The 22,501-nt window shown below is 38.4% G+C and overlaps 1 protein-coding gene and 1 long non-coding RNA gene across 51 annotated transcripts in view; both read left to right on the forward strand.

Moving 5' to 3' along the window:
• EIF4G3 (eukaryotic translation initiation factor 4 gamma 3) overlaps positions 1-22,501 on the forward strand; it is a 357,082-nt gene that overhangs the window by 45,799 nt on the left and 288,782 nt on the right. The gene's annotated exons all lie outside the window — the stretch shown is intronic.
• Positions 3,054-6,853, forward strand: LOC145540317 (uncharacterized). The gene is made up of 2 exons (XR_014078281.1): positions 3,054-5,524; positions 5,771-6,853. It is a non-coding gene; the product is annotated as an uncharacterized LOC145540317 (long non-coding RNA).

Here is a 22,501-nt window from a genome sequence, read left to right on the forward strand (position 1 = left end):
ACCCAGATCCTCTAAACCACTTCACTTTAGGTAGTGAAAGCATCATTTCCTTTTTTGATTGATTCCTTCCCCCTAACCCCTGCAAGTGTTTCGTGTTATTCAAGTTCACTGATATCTCATTGTGAACTAGGGCAGGTAAAAAGAAGTATAGAGCTTTTGAGACTAGTTAGATGTTTTCCAGTCTTCAGATACTTTGATAATACACCATTAAGGGAGAATGAGGAGGATCATGAAGCTATAAGAGAAAAATCCTGGCATTAAAAACAGCAGTTTCTAGAGGATTTTATTTTTAATTGGGTTTGGGTTACATTACTCTTTCATTTACATTCATATTTCCAACTGTGTAGTTTTGCCTGCATACATGGTCTTGGCTTGTAAATAAAATACCCAGTCCCCAAAATCATCATGTTTTATGTCTTGCCTGAGTCTGAATCTGTAGTTACTTGAAACTCAGCATTGCTACTAGTGTAAATGCAATTACACATTATTCACATGTGTAATGCAAACTGGCAGACTAAGCCCCCAGCTGATGTGTTAAATGCAGTGTAAAGAAGTTTTTCGCACATTTGAATTGTGTTATTTTCTTCCATGAAAATGCTCAGTATTATTGGCCTGGACTGTAGTAATTGAATCACAGTTGAACTTGAATTAGCCCAAACTGAAAAAGTCTTATTGTTTGACCTGGCAGGAGTTTGTTCTGTATCTGTGTGTGCTAACTGTAGAAACAATTGAAACATTAGGTATGTGAAAGCTTATTAAGTAATGAGATGATTATTTAAAAAGCAGCAAGTTTAAACTTGTAACTGATTTTCTAATTAATTTATGACATTCCAAAAAATGTGATTCTCCTCTTTTACCTTATACTTCATAACTGAAAAGAAATCAACAGGAAAATAAGTTACATGGTTTGAATTAGTCATTTAGATTTTTGGTTTCCAGTGTGTGGGAAAATAGAAATTATTTGGCCCCTTAAAATATTTACATGATTTTGTTTTTAATTAGTAATTACAATTTATTCTTTGGCGTAAAGGAATTTTCCTATAATGTTTTGAAGGAAATACTCTGTTGAGCTCACCTAATTTCCTTTATTCTTTCAAGTTTAGGTATATATGGCTTTAAGGTTCTGTCTACTTGTTAAGTTCATTGTTTATAAATACATGAATTCATGCCAGAGGGGAAATAGAGGATGGTGACTGTTAGGTTTCACTGGAGCTCAGGTGACCTGGGTGGAGTCTCTGCTCTAACTGTGTGATCTTGGGAAAGCGGCTTAACTTCTCTGTTCCTCAGCTTCCTGATCTGTAAAATTGGTTTAATAATAGCACCTACTTCACAAATTGTTTTGAGTCTTAAATGGCAAGTACATTTGCATGCTTAGTATGGAGCCCAGTTGCAGGAAATGCTCAATAATGTCTGTTGTTCCTCTTGTGTGTTTGATCATGTCATTCTTTCACCGGTACCTTACCAGTGCTGAGGGGCTGTCTTTTCTAAAGCGCCACCCCTCTCTGTCTTACTTTGAGCATCCTTCATCATCTCAGGAGCAGACTGAGGTGGAACAACTAGCCTTTGTGGTTTTGTTTTTAAAAAATTTTATTTTTTGACTGCACTGTGTGGCATGTGGAATCTTAGTTCCCTGACTAGGGATTGAACCTGAGCCCCCTGTAGTGGAAGTACTCAGTCTTAATCACTGAACTTTCAGAAAGGTCCTAGCCTTTGGTTTTTATAGCATAGGCGCATGTATTGAGCTTCAGCTTTAAAATGTGAAACTTTCCCTCCTTTTTTCATGCTTCTCTCCTAACTCTTAGGTGGGGCATTGGAGTAGGTGTTTGAAGTGATGGATTAGTTTCATTGATCTCTCAAATATTCGGAATATTTAGAAGATTGTAGGAGTATCCGACTAGAATACTTCTATTGTTAGTCATCTGTGTGACAGATTAAAAGTTGTAAATTGTAGTTAGGTTATTTCATCTTCTCTCTCAGGCACTGTGGAACACAGGGGAGAAATTAAATACTATTCTTTTAAGGTATAAATAAAACTTAAATATATACATTTATAGCAATAAAATACATTGCTGTTTTTTGTGTATGTAGCCAATAAATACAGGAAACTGATCTGTATTTGATCTGAGGAAAGGGAAGCTTGAAGGTAAGAGTAGTTATAAAATAGTTTGTTAGAGAGGAAGGATTTAAACTTGGTTTGAGAATGGTTAGAATTTGGGGGAGTATGGAGGAGCTAGATGATGAAGCTGAGACTAAGGTGTACAAGAAACAATGAATGTGGTATGTTTAGAAAGTACTAAAGGACTTCCTCCACAGAAGGTAACATTTATTGAGCCCTGAAAGTATGCCAGCTATAGTGTAAGGGTTTAATATATTTACTCTTCACAGCAACTCCACTGTACACATGAGGTTTAGAAACTTGGCCTTACTTGACTACAAGGCTGCCCCCAGTCCGTGGGGTCGCAGAGTCAGACACAACTGAGTGACTTTCACTTTTAATTTTGTTATAGTGGCAGAATTGTATTTGTGCATAGATGAAGTTTATCTGTTGCTGTGTAACGAACCACCCCAAACCAGTTATAAGTAAATATCACAATAAATTTTCTCATACTGCAAGCACCAGTAGAGAATATCAAGCAATAGAATATTACAAGAATCATCAAGACTACCCTCCACCCCCAGCTTCCCTTCTAGTCTGTTCCCACTTACCTACACCCAACAGCATAGATTATTTTCATCAGGTTTTGAAGTTTTTATGAGTGTAAACACAATGTCTGTGTCTGGTTTCTTTTATTCAACATTGTGAAGTTCATAGCAGTTGTATATAGCTGTATTTCATTTTTATTGCCGTAATATCTTAAAAATTGATTTAAAGTTTTAAAAAAAGTTAGAGTTTTTTTTTTAGCGTAAGAGGCATTGAAAGTGTGTGTAAGGTTCTAGGCTTTATATAATTAAAAATAATTAAAATTATTAACAATAATTTACAGATGCTAAGTGATATACTATTTTAAAGAGCAAGTTATTTTTCTGAGCTTATTGTTGACGTAGTCTTAAGTATCTTTAAGAAATTTCAGTCATATAATTGTGGTCAATAGCTATTCAAAATAGTGTTCTTTCCTGTTTTTCCCTTTAAAAAAATAATTTTATGAAGACAAATACTCTATGATCTCACTTATATGTGGAATCTTAAAAAACAAAAACCAAAAGAAAACCAAGCTAATAGATGCAGAGAATAGATCGGTGGTGGCCAGAGGTGGGGGGAGTGAGGGGGGAGTGGAGTGAGTGAAGGGAGTCAAAAGGGACCAAATTCCAATTATAAAATAATAACTTACGGCGATATAGTGTATGGCATGATGGTTGTAGTTGATGTAATATATGGCATGATGGCTGTAGTTGATAATACCTGTACTATGTATTTGAAAGTTGCGAATCTTAAAAGTTTTCATCATTAAAAAAACCTGTATGGTGACAGATGTTACGTATACTTATTGTGGTGACCATTTTGCAGTACATAATAAATAGTGAAGCTAAGGTATGTTGATTTTACCTCAGTTAAAAATAAAAGAATTTTATGAAGGTGGAAGGTGAACTGTTTGTAGTAGTACAGGGGAACATTTAGGTTCAGTGCTGATCTGAGGCGGAAAATGTTGGAGTGAAATTTAAATTAACTTCATCCTAACTCCGACAGTGACTGTTGAAATGGTCAGTTTATGTATGCTATGAGTGAATGATTCTCAACTAGTTTAGTGTAGGATCCACAGGCTATTATTTCATTTCTACCACAGATGTTTGTGGGTGGTGCCAAACTGTAGAGTAGTGGAGTTGGTGTCTTGATTATTTTTGCTACAAAATGAGAAATGAGAGTAACCATGGATGGAAGGGTGCCCATACCTTATTATTTAAAAAAGAAAAAAAGTAGATGTGGCTGGGCAGTCCATGGTAGAGAGCTCAGCAAAGGAAGGCAGCTTTGCAACATCTCTTCCTCCCCCTCTTGTTTCCTACACTGACATTTTACATGTCATGGCTTTTAGTTTCCTCTCCATAGTTCTTCCTCTATATCTTGCTTATACAGATAATTTCCTTGACTTAGCTGAGAAGAGTAAAGCAGTGGGAATGTCAGATAAGGAAATGTGTTCTCATTTTACTTCCTAGTTTTTCATGAAAATACTCCTCTGTTTCTATCACGCCAGGATTCCTTCGGTAGTTATCCTTTCTTTTACAGAGCTCCCCCATCATCATCTTTTGGCCCTGTTTCCATTCCCTTTCGCTGTCACGGTTCCTGCTCCATTGCTTACCTCTGCCTTCCTCTCTTTCACACGCGCGTTCTTGACTCTGCTACTGAATCCTTCTCTTGTGCCCATAACCTGTTCAGAACTTCTCTACACGAAAAGTACCTTTCTCAGGTTGCTGCTACTGGAGTGGTATTTTGGCCAAGTATATTTGAGCATTTCAGCGTTTTTGTTTTGCATTGGTTTTTTAATTGCAAAATGCTGAAAGGTTGGTTTCTACTTAATGTTTCCAAGTTCCTCATCATCGATTCAGATACTTGACTCTGTACCATTTGGCTTTCTGCTCTTCTGCTTTAGTTGTTCTTAACCTTGGCTGCACATTGGAATTACTTTGAAAGAGTTAAAATTCTGAATATCACTTTTAGATGTAGTTCTGATTTAGTTCTAGAGTGGAACTCAGGTTCCACTGAGGGGTTTTGAAAGCTCTACAGATGTTTCTAATGTGTGCCTACTGTTGAGAACCAGTACCTTGATACAAATCAGTAGCCATCAAATTGATTCCCTTATCAAATCAATTCTTAGAACCTGAAGGAGTATATTTTGGGTTCTGTTGGTCAGAAGCCTTCTCTTTAGGCTCAGGTGAGAAAAGGGTTAATGATTGGAAGGTCTTGACCCCAGTAGTTCTTCTCTTGCATACTCTTTATTCTGCTGGATAGTTAACCAGATAAATGTCTGCTCTCCTGACCCAGGGGTCCTCAGACCAAGGTCTTCAGTCAGATGGAGTAGGAAGTCCATTTTGTTCTTGGGCACAAGCTGACCTCTCTAGTCTAGCTTTTATCAGTAGTAAAGCTGACTTTTTTTTTTTCCTATCATCTCCTTCTTTCTCTCCTGCTTAGAATTTTGAAGGGATATGAGTATGATTACGTGAATTCCCTCACATTCCAATACGTGCTGCTTTTCATCCTTTGTACTTTCTTTGTGTTGAACAGATTAAGTCACCAGCAGAACCTGGGACACTCTGTCTAGGACAGAGCTTGTCTTGTGGACCTACTGCTTGGAGGAGAGGAACAAAAAGAGCTTGCTTGTGTGCAGTGACACAGTTTTAGATCCAATTCATGGGGTCGCAAAGAGTCGGACACGACTGAGCGACTGAACTGATGTGAAAGATGGCAGCCTGATCCCATTCTACAGGCTGAGGCAGTGAGGCGAGGGAAGATGGCAGCCCCATCCCATTCTACAGGCTGAGGCAGTGAGGCGAGGGAAGATGGCAGCCCGATCCCACTCTACAGGCTGAGGCAGTGAGGCAGGGGAAGATGGCAGCCCGATCCTACTCTACAGGCTGAGGCAGTGAGGCAGGGGAAGATGGCAGCCCGATCCTACTCTACAGGCTGAGGCAGTGAGGCGGGGGAAGATGGCAGCCCGATCCCATTCTACATGCTGAGGCAGTGAGGCGGGGGAAGATGGCAGCCCGATCCCACTCTACAGGCTGAGGCAGTGAGGCGAGGGAAGATGGCAGCCCGATCCCACTCTGCAGGCTGAGGCAGTGAGGCGGGGGAAGATGGCAGCCCGATCCCACTCTGCAGGCTGAGGCAGTGAGGCGGGGGAAGATGGCAGCCCGATCCCACTCTGCAGGCTGAGGCAGTGAGGCGGGGGAAGATGGCAACCCAATCCCATTCTACAGGCTGAGGCAGTGAGGCAGGGGAAGATGGCAGCCGATCCCACTCTACAGGCTGAGGCAGTGAGGCTGGGGGATAGAGAGCCTCAACCCCCACGGTGTTTCTCAGATTTGGTCTTTGGCTCCCATTGTCTTCCCTACACTTATGTGGGATATCATCTGCTTCTATAACTTGAAACCTTATCCTCAGATGACAAATCCATAATGTTTCTTCTTGGATCTTTGCCTGGTTGCCTGCTGCATATTTTCTCTTGGAACATTTTGCGATTGACTCAGACTCAGTAAGGAGATAGCTTTCAGTCCTAAGCATCAGCAGAACCTGGGTTATCATCTTGGCTTTGCCATCGCCTTTGGGACCTTATTTGGTGTCTTTCCTGAGTTTTACTCTTCTCATCTGTGGAAAGACATGGTAGAATTGGAGCCCTTTCTAGCTCTGACATCATATGACTTTCTAATCCTGTGTGAACCTCCTGTGTACTTGCACTGCCCATGCTGGTCACACCGTGTAGGCCTAGACCATTCCAGGTACGTTGTTGCCCTTAGTTAGACTGCCTCTTGGTCTTTGACTTCTCAGTCTTAATCTTCCCCTACAATCCATATTAATCCTTTTGTTTCTTGTAGAATGGTTCCTGATCATCCCAGTCCACAAATACTTGTTCTCTGAATTTCTACAGTCAGTGACATCACTGGTTGGCATTCCTCAAAAAATTTCTTGAGTAGTTATTTGTTATGTACATATATTACTTAGCCAAATTGTAAGCTCTTTGAGGATAAGTCTGTGTTCTGTAGCATAATGCCTTGCACAGATGAGCATTTAATAATTACTTTCTGCCCTTTTGAATAGGCATTCACTGTTAATTCCTTGCAGATTACTTTGTGATCACCTTTGCTAACTTAGTAAGTATCACGTTTCAACATGAGATGGTGATTTGATAGCCTCTAAATGGAAAAACCTATTTATTTTTTTTCCAGAATTTAATTACTGGGAATATTTTGCTTGTAGACTATTTTGTGAATTTTGTTTAGTATTTGGACATATGAAAATTAAAGCCACGAGATGAAGGTGTGATTTACTGAGATGTTGATATCCTGTTAATTGGTTATATATAAGCTCCAAGAATGTGGGAAATTTGTGTTGTTAATCACTTGATCTCCTGTTCCTAAAATTGATGTCTAGACAGAAGTAGGTTCTTAATTATTATTTGTTGGATGAATGAGTCAATAAGTGAATCAGTCTTACAGACCTGGGAGTCTTTATTCCCTTCTCTGTATCTCTGCATTGCACTTGAGCTTTCTGTATGCTAAGGAGTGTCTTATATTTCTGTTTTTCATTCCTTGGTTGGAGAAAACCAGATGAGTAGTGGATTTTGACCCACAGAACCCCAAATTTGTCTTACGTGTTCTTTTCTGATGGTGTGGTAGGTGAGACTGAAGTTCAGATAGGGTCAACTGGAATGGTGATTCCAGTGTTGTGATTCCAGATGGTGTTGTCAGTTAGTGTTGGTTGCTCATCTGTGTCTGACTCTTGGCAGTCCCATGAACTGTAGGAGTGGGTAGCCATTCCCTTCTCCAGGAGATCTTCCCAACCCAGGGACTGAACCTGGGTCTCCCTCATTGCAGGCAGATTCTTCACCATTTGAGCCACCGAGAAAGCTTGAGGTCAGTTAAAGGGGATTAGCAAAGAGGATCGAAGGTGTAGGGCCAAAATGGAGGTGGGAGGAGGTAGTGTCTTAGTCATAGAACTAGGAAAGTTGAGAACATGTGGTGGAGTGGGCAGGTCATAGCTGGTCTGGAGGCACTTTGGAGGTGAGTTGTGGGTAGCCTGTGGTGACTTTTTCCTGGGCTGCCTTGTCGTTGAGTCGCTCAGTCGTGTCCGACTCTTCATGACCCCATGGACTGCAGCAAACCAGGCTTTCCTGTCTTTCACCATCTCCTGGAGTTTGCTCAAACTCAAGTCCATTTAGTCTGTGGTGTCATCCAACCATCACATCCTCTGTCGTCCCCTTCTCCTGCCTCCAATCTTTCCCAGCATCAGGGTCTTTTCCTGTGAGTCAGCTCTTCATATCAGGTAGCCCAAGTATTGGAGCTTCAACTTCAGCAGCAGTCCTTCCAGTGAATATTCAGGGTTGATTTCCTTTAGGATTGACTGGTTTCATTTCCTTTCTGTCCAAGGGACTCTCAAGAGTCCTTAGTATTTAAATCTGCTATGGAGTTCTGGGCTCCATAGTAGACTTAAGTGATCAGGTCAAGATCTGTGAAAGGGGTAACATTTTTCATTTTACATTAGAGTCACAAGTAGAGTACACACTAACAAGAAGGAAGCAATAATAAAGAGGAATGTACCTCTTGATATTTTGACTCTAGTCTTAGAATTGTGTTTCACAATCTCATCAGTTTTTCCAAGCTTCAGTTTTGTCTTCTACCTACACATAGTCCCTTGAGAAACAAAATAACTTGGTATGATTTTTGTGTCTTTTTTTTAAAAGAAAGAGTTCCAGGTTTTGCCAAGACTTGTATATCATTTATATGAAAGGATGAATGGAGTTATTCTTCTGATTTGGTAGAAACTAATTTTCTTTCAATTCAGTAGGCTTTCAATGGTGTTCTTTGCCTTTAGGAAGTTATTCCCGGACTGCTGCATGCTAGGGATTGCAGTCTTGAAGATGTACAAATGATGAGCACAGACTTCAAAAGCAGCATGATATTTTGGACTAATAACCTGACTAGGGCCAAAGTTAGTCCAGATCATTACTAGGGAAATTCCATATTCTGTCAGTTTCATCAGCAATACAGAATTTTTTTTTTTTTTTTTTTTTTAGCAATACAGAATTGAAATCAGTTAATTTTTAGAACTGGAAGGAAGTGTACTGAATTGTTAATGGTGATTGTCATTGGCTTGTGATTGAGTGATTTTTAATTTCTATTTTATAGTCTTATATTTAAAAAATGTCCACAAAACATGTATTTATAATGCAGTTATTTTTGAAATGTTGTAATGGATACAGTTGATCCTCTGATTCTGTGGCTTCCATGTCTACTGATTGAACCAACCACAGATGGAAAATATTCAGGAAAAAAGTTCCAAAAGTAATATTTGAATTTGCCCCACTCTGGCAGCTATTTACATAGCATTTACTGCTCTTTACTAGCAATTTCATTGTATTAGGTATTATAAATGGCCTGTGGATGATTCAAAGTATATTGGAGGATGCAGATACTACACCATTTTATATAAAAGACTTGAGCATGTATGGATTCTGGTGTCTGTAGGGGATCCTGGAACCAATTCATCATAGGTACTTAGGGACGGTTGTACTAGTAAAATACATAATTTAACGAGTAAAAGGTAGTCATTGTAGGTACACTGTATTAACTTTTTAACAAAATGCATATGTAGGAGAAAGGACTGGAAGAAAATAGAAGTGTTGGAGTGACGTAGGGAGATAGAATTCTGGGTAGTTTAAAGATTTTGTCTTAACAAAGTTTTGGTAATATATTTATAATATGACATTCATAAAAGAATCAGTGGCCACTTATCTTTCTTGGTGTATTTTGAAGCAGTGGTTTTGTTGACAAAATTGACAATTCAAGAATCGTAGTTAAATGTCGTATTTTAGGCATAGTGGGCCTTTCTCATTTTCTGTCTGGTTGTGAAACATAGATGATGTGTAGGCTGAGGGAGCAGAAGTTAAAACTGCTCGCTGCTGCTTCATGGGGCTTCTGGACAGGTGTCAGTGCTGTCTACTGAGCAACAGGAGGGGAGTGCTTTCAGGGTAGATAGTCGAGTTGGGAGAGAAAGCAGCTGTATTTACCTGTGGGGCCTTTCAGGAGGACATGGTCACAGGCAGTATGACGTTTTATCACTTAGAACAATCTGGGTTTAAGTTACGTATTTGTGAGTCAAAACTGTAAAGAGGGCAACTTCAAGCATGGTCATTGTAACTGCATCGGTATCAAATCATTTTGATATGTGAGCAATGAGGAAAGGAACTGTAGCTCACAAATTGTTTTCATCAAAACCTTTGTGTCTTCTTGTGTCTCATGATTGCGCTTCCTAGTGACAGCGTGAAGGTTGGAAAGCAGTAAAATGACTAATGTGCACATATGTATTAAGTTTCCCCTCCTAACTGGGTTGAGGTGAAAGTTGTTTCATAAGGCCGAATGGAAAATTGAATGCTCAGGTGGTATACTTGATCATTTATACTTTCATTGGCTCCATTGTGTGAAATTAGATGTTAAAAATGGTCTTTAACAGAGTATTAGATCAAATCATTCTGTTAACACTTCATACATTTGTTTTGTCTATTTTGTAACTTTCTCCATCAATCTTCATCATTATGTTTTCATAATGTAAATGACCAATATTTAGAAATTTTGTTCTTCTTTCTTAAGCCTATAGCAATCTGACATTTCATATAATTAAAAAAAATTTCTTGGCTGGTCTCGTGGCTTTCAGGATCTTAATTTCCCGATCAGGATCCAGCCCAGGTCCAGTGAAAGCATTGAGTCCTAACCACTGGACTGCCAGGGAATTCCTTGATATTGTAGGTAATTTTAGCACAATCACAGTGATCAATTTTAGAAGCAATTTTTAGGAGTTAAAAATGATTATGTATTTGTTTAGAAAATTTCTGGAAAGATGCATAAGAAACTTGACAGTGGTTACCTGTAGGAGAAAAAGATAGGATGATGGAAGGTACTTTCCCAGCTTACATCCTTCTGTGCTGGTACTCTCTGCTTTGTGTCCTTTTACCATTTGACATTTTAAAAATTAAGATCACATGGTCTTAAAACTAGTCAGTAGCACAGGGAACTACAGATCTATATATGAATGTGACTCCCTGTGCTATGAAGTATGACTAGTTTTAAGATCACTTGATCACTATTTTAAAAAGTTTTTTGTCCTGTTTTCAAAGTACATAATATTTATTTCTTCCTTCGTTGTTGTTGTTCAGTTGCTAAGTTGTGTTCCACTCTTTGCAACTCCATGGACTGCAGCATGCCAGGTTCCCCTGTCCTTCACTGTCTTCCGGAGTTTGTTCAGATTCATATCCATTGAGTTGGTGATGCTGTCTAACCATTTCATTGTTTGTTGCCGCCTTCTCCTTTTGCTTTCCATCTTTCCCAGCATCAGGTCTTTTCCAATGACTTGGCTTTTCACATCAGGTGGCCAAAGTATTGGAGCTTCAGCATCAGCCCTTCCAGTGAATAGTCAGGGTTGATTTCTTTTAGAATTGACTGGTTTGATCTTGCAGTCCAAGGGACTCTTAAGAGTCTTCTCCAGCACCACAATTCAAAAACATTAATTCTTTGGCACTCAGCCTACTTTATGGTCCAACTCTCACATCCATACATGACTTCTGGAAAAACCAGTAGTTTTTGATTATCTGGACCTTTATTGGCAAAGAGATGTCTCTGCTTTTTAATATGCTGTCTATGTTTGTCATAGCTTTCCTTCCAGGGAGCAAGCATCATGTAATTTCATGGCTGCAGTCACCATCTGCAGTGATTTTAGAGCCCAAGAAAAGAAAATCTGTCACCTTTTCCATTTTTTCCTGTGAAATGATGGGACCTGACGTTATGACCTTAGTCTTTTGAATATTCAGTTTTAAGCCAGCTTTTTCACCTTCCCCTTTCACCTTCATCAAGAGGGTCTCTAGGTCCTCCTCACTTTCTGCCATTAGAGTGATATCATTTGCATATTTGAGGTTGTTGATATTTCTCCTGACAATCTTGATTCCATCTTGTGATTTATCCAGCCTGGCATTTTGCGTGATGTACTCTGCATATAAATTAAATAAGCAGGGTAAAAATATACAGCCTTGTCATACTGCTTTCCCAGTTTTCAGTCAGTGAGTTGTTTCATGTTTGGTTCTAACTGTTGCTTCTTGACCTACATACAGGTTTCTCAGGAGACAGTTAAGATGGTAAAGAGTTCTGACAAATTTCTTCCTTTACATGTCAAATAAATTTATCTGGTGTTTTCTGTTTTTATAATGTCCCTTTATTTTCACTGAAATACTGTTTTATTTCAGAAGTCAGTGTGATTTCCAGAAAACTGTTTAGAGGTCCTTTGGGACAGTAGAAGATTTATTCATTTGCAGATCATAACTCAGTAAAAATGAGATTGTAAACTGTACACAAATTTGGCTTTTTATTTTCTACTTTCATTATAAGGAAATTTAGTTGTGTAACCTTCAGTACATTGCTTAATTTTTGAGTGTTTTTCTCTTTGTTTAGTTAGATGTTCATTTTTATAAGATTACCTCCCAGGACTCATTTGGATGAGATATGATTTTGTAGTTTCATATCTTTTTCAACTCAAAAGGTAGAATTCCATAATTCTTAAAGTATATTACAATCAAAATTTCTAGTTAAGCAAAATCTGCATAACCTCAGAATAAACTTTAATTGTTTAAGTGCATTTATAATCTGATTTGGCTCATGAATGAATTCTAATGTAGTGTTACATAAAGTCAGCTATATGCATATATAAAATGTTAGTCATAAGAGTGGGGTTTTGAATGAAAATTTCCAGTAATGAAGACACATTAACCTTTTGTGTGTGTATGTGGGGCTTATGTATGTGTGTATTTTTTAAGCAAATTAACATTTGTTTTTAATCTTTATACTTAATTATAGAGAATGAGCCTTTTCTTTATTTAGAACCTTAAAGGAAATGGTGTCTTATGCCAAGTTTAGGTTCATGGATAGTTATACAATGGGTTATCAATCAAATTTAATTAAGCTATGACAGCTTCTTTCACTAACTTTCCGTCAATTGATTAAATTATGGCACTGAGGAAAATAGTTCTGATCTACACCCTGAGGGCTTGCTATTTTCAAAGGAGGTATAGTATACTGAAATGTGACATCTCTATTGTGAACACTGAACTGCTGTCTTCATTAGGGAACCTCTTTTGGTTACTTGGCGTTTGAAAAACATCTGAACAACAAAAAAATGAAAGGTCTTTCTTAATTTTAACTTTTCTGATGTCTCTTGAAGCAAGATGGTTATCATGACTGGAATCTAAATTGAAAGCCAAATGACTTTATCTCCCCTACAGTTTTCTGAATGAATGAAATTGAAAGGGTCAGTGTGTATTAGGAATTTTGCTTAATGGTAAGATGATTTGTAATGGAGGCAGGGCACATGAGTCCTTTTCTCTGGCTTGTGTTAATAGACAAGAGACCAGGTACATGCTTGGAAAGCTCTTCTGTGTCCTTGCACTCTTGATCCTCCCTGTAGCCAGGCAGCTGAGGAGATATCCCCTGAAGCGGCACACCTCCCCATCCTCCCTCTTCTCCTGCCTTCCCCCACCCCCCCACCCCCCTTTACTATATACTGGGCCATTCAGTGGCCTTGCATTGACCGGAAAGACAAAGAGGGCTTTCATACTCCGGGTTTAGCCATGGCTGGTGTGCTGGGCCTTTGTTAGGACTTGCAGTAGCCCTTTCTCTGTCACCACCCCCAGTCTCATTGTTCATACTTTGCAACAGCAACTGTGTCATTTTTAGAATTTTACCTCCTTACTTACAAATAAATAGTTGCAAAAGAAAAATCCAATTTCTTTTAATGAAAAATGCAAAGAAAAGCAGAGCTTAATTTCCACTTGTGGTTTTTTGATAGAGAGTGCCCTGTAACAACTTTAGTGCTGTAGTGTGAGACTTGATCTCATTGAATTATTCTCTGTCATTTAAAAAGTAAAGAAAAAATGAACTTTATTTCCTTTCTGTATGGCTGTATTCCATCTAACTTACTGTTGGTGCTTAATATTCATTCATGAAGTACAGATAAGAATCTTTTTCGCCTTTGTCAGATGGTTTTTAAATTATTCAGTGTTTGTGGTTTATTAGATAATCCGAAGTGGAGAATTTAGACAGTTATGTTGATTATTTAAAGAATGCCTTTTGCCTCAGTTAATAGGCAAAAGTTAATAGTGTTGCTTTTGTCCTACATTTTACTTATATGCAAGTAAACTGTCAAGACAAAAAGCAAAAGTTATTTTTTAAAACATGTCACATTTGGATATGTAAACTTTGTCAGATAGACCTGGACTATATTTACAGTTTTATTTTTAATTCTGTTTTATTTTTAATTTCCTTAAGAGTGCTCTTTTTACACGTGATTCATCTTTTAATGAAATATTTTATGTATATAGAAAATTATAGAGAATAACAGGCAGTAGTATACAACAGCTTTGTTGTGTTTGTATTCTTGAGAGATTTTAGAGGATTTTATTGAACCCTAGAAGTCTTAATCTGTGACTTGTGAAAGTTGATAACTTTTCATTTCCTAATGTGATAGCTTTCTCCCCTAGACAGGTTATTTGTTAACGTGTTACCCTTGACACAACACAGTAACTGCTGGAAAGTGTTTGTGACCAATTTAAATTCTATATAATAAGCTCAGTATTAAACAAGTAGATACACTAAATTTTTAGATGCCAGAGCTAGAGTGTCACATTCTAAGAAGAGGATATTATATTAAACATGGTGAAAATATAGTCGTAATTATGATATATAAAATGGTATATAAATATGTGCTTGAAATCTTAGGAAAATTTCTGCTATTTTGTCATTGGTTCAGCTGCTATTGGTATTTCATTTTGATCTTCATCCTAGAAAGAATAATTGCTCTTAGAGGTGTTGATATTAGCAGTGATTTATTGTGTGCCTACTCTATATTAAGCACTGGGCTAAATACCCTAAATAAACTCTGTATCAACTCTGAAGTAAGTACTATTATTGCCCTCATTTTCCAGATGGAAATATTAAAGATATTAGAGATATTAAATTTATTTAAATATTTATTAAATATTAAATTTAACTCCCCCAGAAATCATACAGGTAGTAAGCAGAAGAACTGGAATGCTAAAATCAGATTTATATTTGAGATCACTGATGTGAATAAACTGCCTCCTGAGATCAGTGTTTCTAGAGTTGTGTACTAAAGCTCTTTGACAGTCTGAATTTGGTCTATTTCAGTTAAAATTCTGAGCTTCAGGTTGAGGTATGTTCAGATTCTTCAAAACCTAGGTGTTGGCTGGAATTACTGATACTAGTTTATCTATTAAAGGGCTTGTGTGGGATGCATTTGATTCAGTCCAGAGCTCTTGGACTGACTTGTTGCCAGTGACTTTGTTGCTGTACCCATTTCAGACAGATATAAGCTGGGTGCCTCGCTACTTAAACCTGAAACTAGAGAAAAGAAAAAGAGGGTTGGGAGAAAGGAGGAACATGGAGTCTTGTCTTTTCTAGTGGTTGAACAACACTGATGGGAGAAGGTCGTTTTGGAAGAGCCTAGAGTTTAAGATGCTAAGGATGAGGTTGAGAAGGAGAACAACTTGAGCAGGGGTTGAGGCAGTGGGGACATGGTAGAGAAAGCTGCCACTGCTACATTTACTTTAGGATTTTACTAAATATGGGCTAACAGGATATATACTCCAGCATATATATCAGTTTGTTCTTTTTCCAAAAGAATGTCAATGAGTTCTCTGTCCTTGTGAGTGAAAAGCCCTTTGGAGTTTTTTCATGACCTCATTTGATCACCATTTTTGCATTAATTTAGCGTAACTACATTTGTAGGGTGTCCTTATGTACTTGGAGCTCTGTGCTTCTGGCTTGCTTACCTAGATTTACTCTGCTCTAGGAAATATTCTGGATGTCAGCAGTGTTGAAATTCTGTTCTTGCCTTCAGGGGGCCCTGTGAGAGAGAGTATGATTTAGAGGCAGTACTATTTAGAGGCAGAAGTTAGACCTATTTTAATAATTGTTCTAAAGTATTTTTTGACTTTTTCATTTTATTGACATATTCACTGATGGTGCCAAATCAGTGGGGTCTGTCAAACAGCTTTTGCCTTAGCATGAATCAGCATGATGGTGCCAAATTAACTAGTAATGATTTATTTTTTTCCACCAACACGGATTCTCAGAAAACAAAAACAAAACTTTGATTTTCATTTAATATCTTTGATAAAACAGTTAAAAAAAAAGATTTATTAGATCTTTACCCTCGAGTGTACATTTCAAAATACTCCGTGCAATGGAATGCTGGTATGCATAGAATAATTTTGTTGTATTTGTTGTTCACTTGCTCAGTCGTGTCCGACTCTTTGCGAAACCATGGGCTGCTGTACACCAGGGATCCCTGTCCTTTACCATCTCCCAAAGCTTGCTCAAACTCATGTCCATTGAGTCAGTGATGCCATCCAACCTCTGTCATCCTCTGTCGTCCCCTTCTCTTCCTGCCTTCAATCTTTCCCAGCATCAGAGTCTTTTCCAATGAGTCGGCTCTTTGCATCAGGTGTCCAGAGTATTGGAGCATCAGCATCAGTCTTTGCAATGAATATTCAGGATTGAGTTCCTATAGGATTGACTGGTTTGGTCTCTTTGCAGTCCAAGGGACTCTCAAGAGTCTTCTCCAACACCACAGTTAAAAAGCATCAGTTCTTTGGTACTCTGCCTTCTTTATGATCCAGCTCTCACATCCATACGTGACTACAGGAAGAACCATAGCTTTGACTAGATGGACCTTTGTTGGCAAAATAATGTCTCTGCTTTCTAATATGCTGTCTAGGTTTGTCATAGCTTTCCTTCCAAGGAGCAAGTGTCTTTTAATTTCATGGCTGCAGTCACCATCTGCAGTGAGTTTGGAGCCCAAGAAAATAAAATCAGTCCCTGTTTCCATTGTTTCTCCATCTATTTGCCATGAAGTGATGGGACCAGATGTCATGATCTTAGTTTTTTGAATGTTGAGTTTTAAGCTAGCTTTTTCACTCTCCTCTTTCACTTTCAACAAGAGGTTCTTGGTGCCATCTGCATATCTAAGATTATTGATATTTCTCGATTCCAGCTTGTTCTTCATCTAAGCCCAGCATTTTGCATGATGTACTCTGCATATAAGTTAAATAAGCAGGGTGACAGTACACAGCCTTGACGTTCTCCTTTCCCAATTTGGAACCAGTCCATTGTTCCATGTTCGGTTCTAACTGTTGTTTCTTGACCTGCATACAGGTTTTGCAGGAGGCAGGTCAGGTGGTCTGGTATTCCCATCTCTTTAAGAATTTTCCACAGTTTTTTGTTATCCACAGTCAAAGGCTTTAGTGTAGTCAATGAAGCAAGCAGAAGTAGATGTTTTCCTGGAATTCCATTACTTTCTCTGTGATCCAGCAAATGTTGACTTTCTCTGTGATCCAGCAAATGTTGGCAATTTGATCTCTGGTTCCTCTGCCTTTTCTAAATCCCAGCTTGAACATCTGGAAGTTCTTGGTTCATGTACTGTTGAAGTCTAGCTTGGAGAGTTTTGAGCATTACTTTGCTAGCCTGTGAAATGAGTACAATTGTGCGGTAGTTTTTGTTGCATAGTTGTTCAATAATGGTTCTAATGAAAACCACTTATGTGAGTGAGTTGCAGGCAAAGCTAACCACTTTTTTTTCTTGTAACCATTTTGACTTGAAAGAATGATAAACTCTGGTTATTCAAATTTGCATATTTAGTAGATATAGTTTCAAAAATAAACCATTGTGCTTTCCTCTTTGAGTTAAACTGTTATCAGTGATAAAGTTAGAGGTTTTAGGTGAAAAAATATTGAACTTGTACCTGTCACCATGAGTTTTCACAGCTTCCCAGTGTTTTAATAGACTTTTCTGATGAGATCAATGATGATATTAACAGATTTGATTTTTACTTATTTTTTGAACAGATTTGACTTTTAATGTACAGTGAAATGTGTCAGTATCTGGAAAATCTGCACAACTTTTAACATGCCAGTATTTCCAGATGATCAATGCATGATGTTACAAACGCCTGATAGGTGAAAGATTCACTTAAAAAGCAATCTGGGGACTTCCTTGCTGGTCCAGTGGTTAAAAATCTGCCTTGCAGTGCAGGGGATGCAGATTCGATTCCTGATTGGGAGACTAAGATCTCACAATTCCGGGGGGCAACTAAGCCCACCAAATAAATAAATATTTTAAAAAATCTTGAAAAGTAATCTTAATTAATCTTACTTAATTTTACTGCATCTGTTTATGAAAAGTTAATATGGTTTTTAGATTTCAGATTGCATATAGCCTTGAAAAACTACCACTAATCAAGTTTTGGTGTAATAATAAAAAAAAAAAAGCACAATTATCAAGAAAGACTATTAACATACTCCTTCTGTTTTCCAACCACCCATCTGCTGTGTCTGTGAGACCATCTTTTCTTCATAGACTTCAAAATGACATGTTGAAACAGATTGATGCAATATCACATATTAAGCTATTAGCTGATCTTCTATTAAACTAGACGTTAAAGTGATTTCCAAAAGTGTGAAACGGTGTCACTCTTCTCCAAGAAAAATTATGTAGCTGTTTTTAAAGTTAAAATTTTTGATTGTGTTTACATATAATTAGTTTACTACTTTAAAATAGTAGATATTCAAAATTTTCTGTTTTATTTTCTGATGTGATAAATGTACTTAGATGTAATCCATTTAAGCAAAAGCTCTTAAGATTCCTCACTAACTTTTAAGTGTAAAAGAATTCTGAGGTCATGAAGTTTAGAAACGCAAATGGTACCATATCAGCAACTAAAGCTGTCATTTCTTTGCTCCTGTTATTTTAATGACATAATTGTTTTAAAGGGGAAATAAACTTTTTGTTAGAGCTTATTAATAATTTCTATTTCTGCTTCATTGACTACTCTAAAGCCTTTGACTGTGTGGATCATAACAACCTGTGGAAAATTCTTAAAGTGATGGGAATAGCAGACCCCCTTACCTGCCTTCTGCGAAACCTGTATGCAGGTCAAGAAGCAGCAGTTAGAACTGGACATGGAACAATGGGCGGGTTCCAGATCCAGAAAGGAGTACGTCAAGGCTGCATGTTGTCACCCTGCTTATTTAACTTAATGTGCAGAGTACATCATGCAAAATGCCGGAATGGATGAAGCACAAGCTGGAATCAAGATTGCCAGGAGAAATATCAATAACCTCAGATATGCAGATGATACCACTCTTATGGGAGAAATCATAGAGGAATAGAGAGCCTCTTGATGAAGGTGAGAGAGGAGAGTGAAAAAGCTGGCTTAAAATTCAACATTCAAAAAGCGAAGATCATGGCATCTGGTCCCATCACTTCATGGCAAATAGATGGGGAAACAATGGAAATAGGGACTAATTTTATTTTCTTGGGCTCCAAACTCACTGCAGATGGTGACTGCAGCCATGAAATTAAAAGACACTTGCTCCTTGGAAGGAAAGCTATGACAAACCTGCTGCTGCTGCTAAGTCGCTTCAGTCGTGTCCGACTCTGTGTGACCCATAGACGGCAGCCCATCAGGCTCCCCCGTCCCTGGGATTCTCCAGGCAAGAATACTGGAGTGGGTTGCCATTTCCTTCTCCAGTGCATGAAAGGGAAAAGCGAAAGTGAAGTAGCTCAGTCGTGTCCGACTCTTAGCGACCCCATGGACTGTAGCCTACCAGGCTCCTCCGTCCATGGGATTTTCCAGGCAAGAGTACTGGAGTGGGGTGCCACTGCCGTCTCCGTGACAAACCTAGACAGTATATTAAAATGCAGAGACATTACTTTACCAGCAAAGGTCTGTCTAGTCAAAGCTATGGTTTTTCTAGAAGCCATGTATGGATGTGCGAGTTAGACCATAAAGAAAGCTGAGTGCCAAAGAATTGATGCTTTTTAACTGTGGTGTTGGAGAGAACTCTTGAGAGTTCCTTAGACTGAAGTGACATCAAATCAGTCAATGCTAAAGGAAATCAACCCTGAATATTTATTGGAAGGACAGATACTGAAGCTGAAACTGCAATACTTTGGCCACCTCATGCGAAGAGTTGACTCATTGGAAAAGACCCTGATGCTGGGAAAGATTGAAGGCAGATGGAGAAGGAGGTGACAGAGGAGGAGATGGTTGGACAGCATCTCTGAGCCAATGGAGAGGAGTTTGAGTAAGCTCTGGTAGATGGTAAAGGATAAGGAAGCCTGGCATGCTGTAGTCCATGGGCTTGCACGGAGTTGGACACGAGTAAGTGACTGAGCAACAACATTAATGATTTAGTTTCTATAATTACTTTACTTGTTAGCAGTTACATCAGTCACATGTGCGTTATTTAATTTTCACAAGGAGTGTGGCCAGGGTTTGCATTTAACATCTTGACATCAGAGCACACATTGTTTTCTCTTTGTCGGTGCCTTGGGGAATGTGGGGTCTTAATTCCCCAGCCAGGAACCTGTACCCTCTGCATTGGAAGCTTGGACTCTTAACCACTGGGCTGCCAACAAAGCCCTCAGAGTTCCTTCTCAATCACATAAATGTTTGTCAGAATGGTCTGCTCTTCTGCCAGATTTACTGTCTGTTCATACTTCTGACAGTTGTATCATTGATGATATTTACTTGTAGCATAGTCTCATAAATACTCTTTCATTTCTATCCTCTTTTAGGAAGTTTTTCTTCTTATTTACTTTTTATTTTTAAAGTGTAGTGTGAACGTCAAAGACATAGGGGACAGAAACAGTATCAGTTGAGTGCCTGCCATATTTTAGGGGCATCCTACTTAATTTTCATAATAGTTCTGTGTGACAGCTGTTACCATTTATGAGGAAACTGAGGTTTGAAGAGGTGAAGTGACTTTGCTGAGTGAAGAGGTATTGAAATCAAGATTCACAGTCAGATCTTATCTTTCCTATAAGTGGTTCAGTTTCCACTCTTCATCTGCTTCCTCCCGAGGAACGTGAGTGGGTAAGGAGAAGTGGGGGAATCTGGACCTGTTTCTTTGTCCAGTTCTTTCTTTTGTCTTCTTCCCTCCTTCCTTCTCCTGTTCCCTTCTCTCTGCATACTTAGAGAGTCTGTCTTTAACTTGGATCCTCTGCATTGTTGGTGCCTCTCCTGAGTGTAATCTGTGGTGACTCCATCTGGGCTGGCTGGAAGAGAGGCAAGGTATTTAGGATTTAGGTACTTTGATTTAGCATTAATATTTAGATACATCGGTTTGATGATTGAAGTAATACTGTGTTCTTTTGAGAGATGCTTGGACTGTCTTGAGCACCATATCCTTTTATCCAGTCTTCATATGAGAAAGTGATCGTTTTGGTTATTTGGACCGAGACTTATTTTGGCAGGGTAATCCCTACCCTAAAAGCCTTTATCAAGAGAAAAAGAGAAGCAAACAGCATTGGATTCTAATTAGCTTTGGGACTAATTTGCTTGTGTGAATTATTCAATGAGGAAGTCTTATAAAAAAGTCTTTTGTCTAGGTGGAGAAAGGATGTTAGCATGAGGAATAATAAAGAGAAGTAGTCTCTCACACAAGGTACAATTTATGAAATACCTACTATGTACTCAATTCTTTATAAGGATTATTTATTTAATTCTTACAGTGTTCTGTGAGGTATTATTTACCTCCTTTTACAAATAATGATAACTGAAGCTAAGTGAAAGGAAGCAATGTAGGATCTCTTACTATACAAAGCCAGGAAGCATGGAATTTAATCCAGGTAATAGTTTGGAGTTGAATGGATAATAGTTTGGAGTTGAATGGATTTAGATTAGTGGAGGAAAGAAAGGAAGGCATTCCAGGTTTTGGCAGTGGCAGGATCAAACAGGAAAGACCCTACCATTTGTTCATAGGAGAGGTTTTATTTTAGGGCATGGGAAATAAAAATTATATAGGACAGCTCTCAAATTGTGGTGGTAATCAAATTACAGGATTTGGAGTTTTAAAAAAACAATTGGGGAGCCCTTGACTGTTCATGGATGAACCACAGTATTGTCCAGGACGGTTGATCTGATACCATTCTGTATAAATTGAAGAGGAAGACTCTCTTCAGGAAACCTAGGCAGCTACTGCAACTAGAAAGTGAAGATCTGAATTGAAGTGGTGGCCATGGCTTGTGGAAAGGGGAGACTAAGGATGGCTTCTAGGAAAATCACTGAAGCTGTGTAGAGAGGAAATTGAATGAATGTATAGGGTAAAATTGAGTAGTAGCAATCAGACCGCACATTAGTTAATAATTAGACTAGTGCTGCATCGTAGTAGAGGCAGTATAGATCTCCCCATTTTACTTTTTTATCTATTTTTTTGGTTGTGCCACAAGGTTAGCAGGATCTTAGTTCCCCAGCCAGGAATTGAACCCCAAGGCCAAGGCAGTGAGAGTGTCAAGTCCTAACCGCTGCACCACCAGAGAATTCCCTGACCCATTTTAACCGGTGGAATTTTTTTCTTGAATTAAAAAATGCTTAACAGTAGAATTTATTAATATGTAACATATTGGCTTCGGGATAGAATAATTATATGCATCTTTGCAGATGTTACTCATTAGAATTGGTGTGGGGCTGTAACCGTTGGATTAACAGGAGAGAGTGATTGGGATGTTTGTACACAGTGGTGTACTGGTGGTGGTGGGATGGTGGTGGCTGCATACTCAAAATCACTTTTAAAAACGGTCATCTTTAAAGAACTTGATTGGTTTAAAAAAATTTTTTTTAAAGACTAGTAAATTTAAAATAGAAACTTAGAGATACCAAAGGAACATTTCATGTAAAGATAGGCTCGATAAAGGACAGAAATGGTATGGACCTAACAGAAGCAGAAGATATTAAGAA

The sequence above is a fragment of the Giraffa tippelskirchi genome, chromosome 3, assembly GCF_054371585.1.
Source record: "Giraffa tippelskirchi isolate mGirTip1 chromosome 3, T2T-mGirTip1v1.2.pri, whole genome shotgun sequence".
Lineage (NCBI taxonomy): Eukaryota > Metazoa > Chordata > Mammalia > Artiodactyla > Giraffidae > Giraffa > Giraffa tippelskirchi.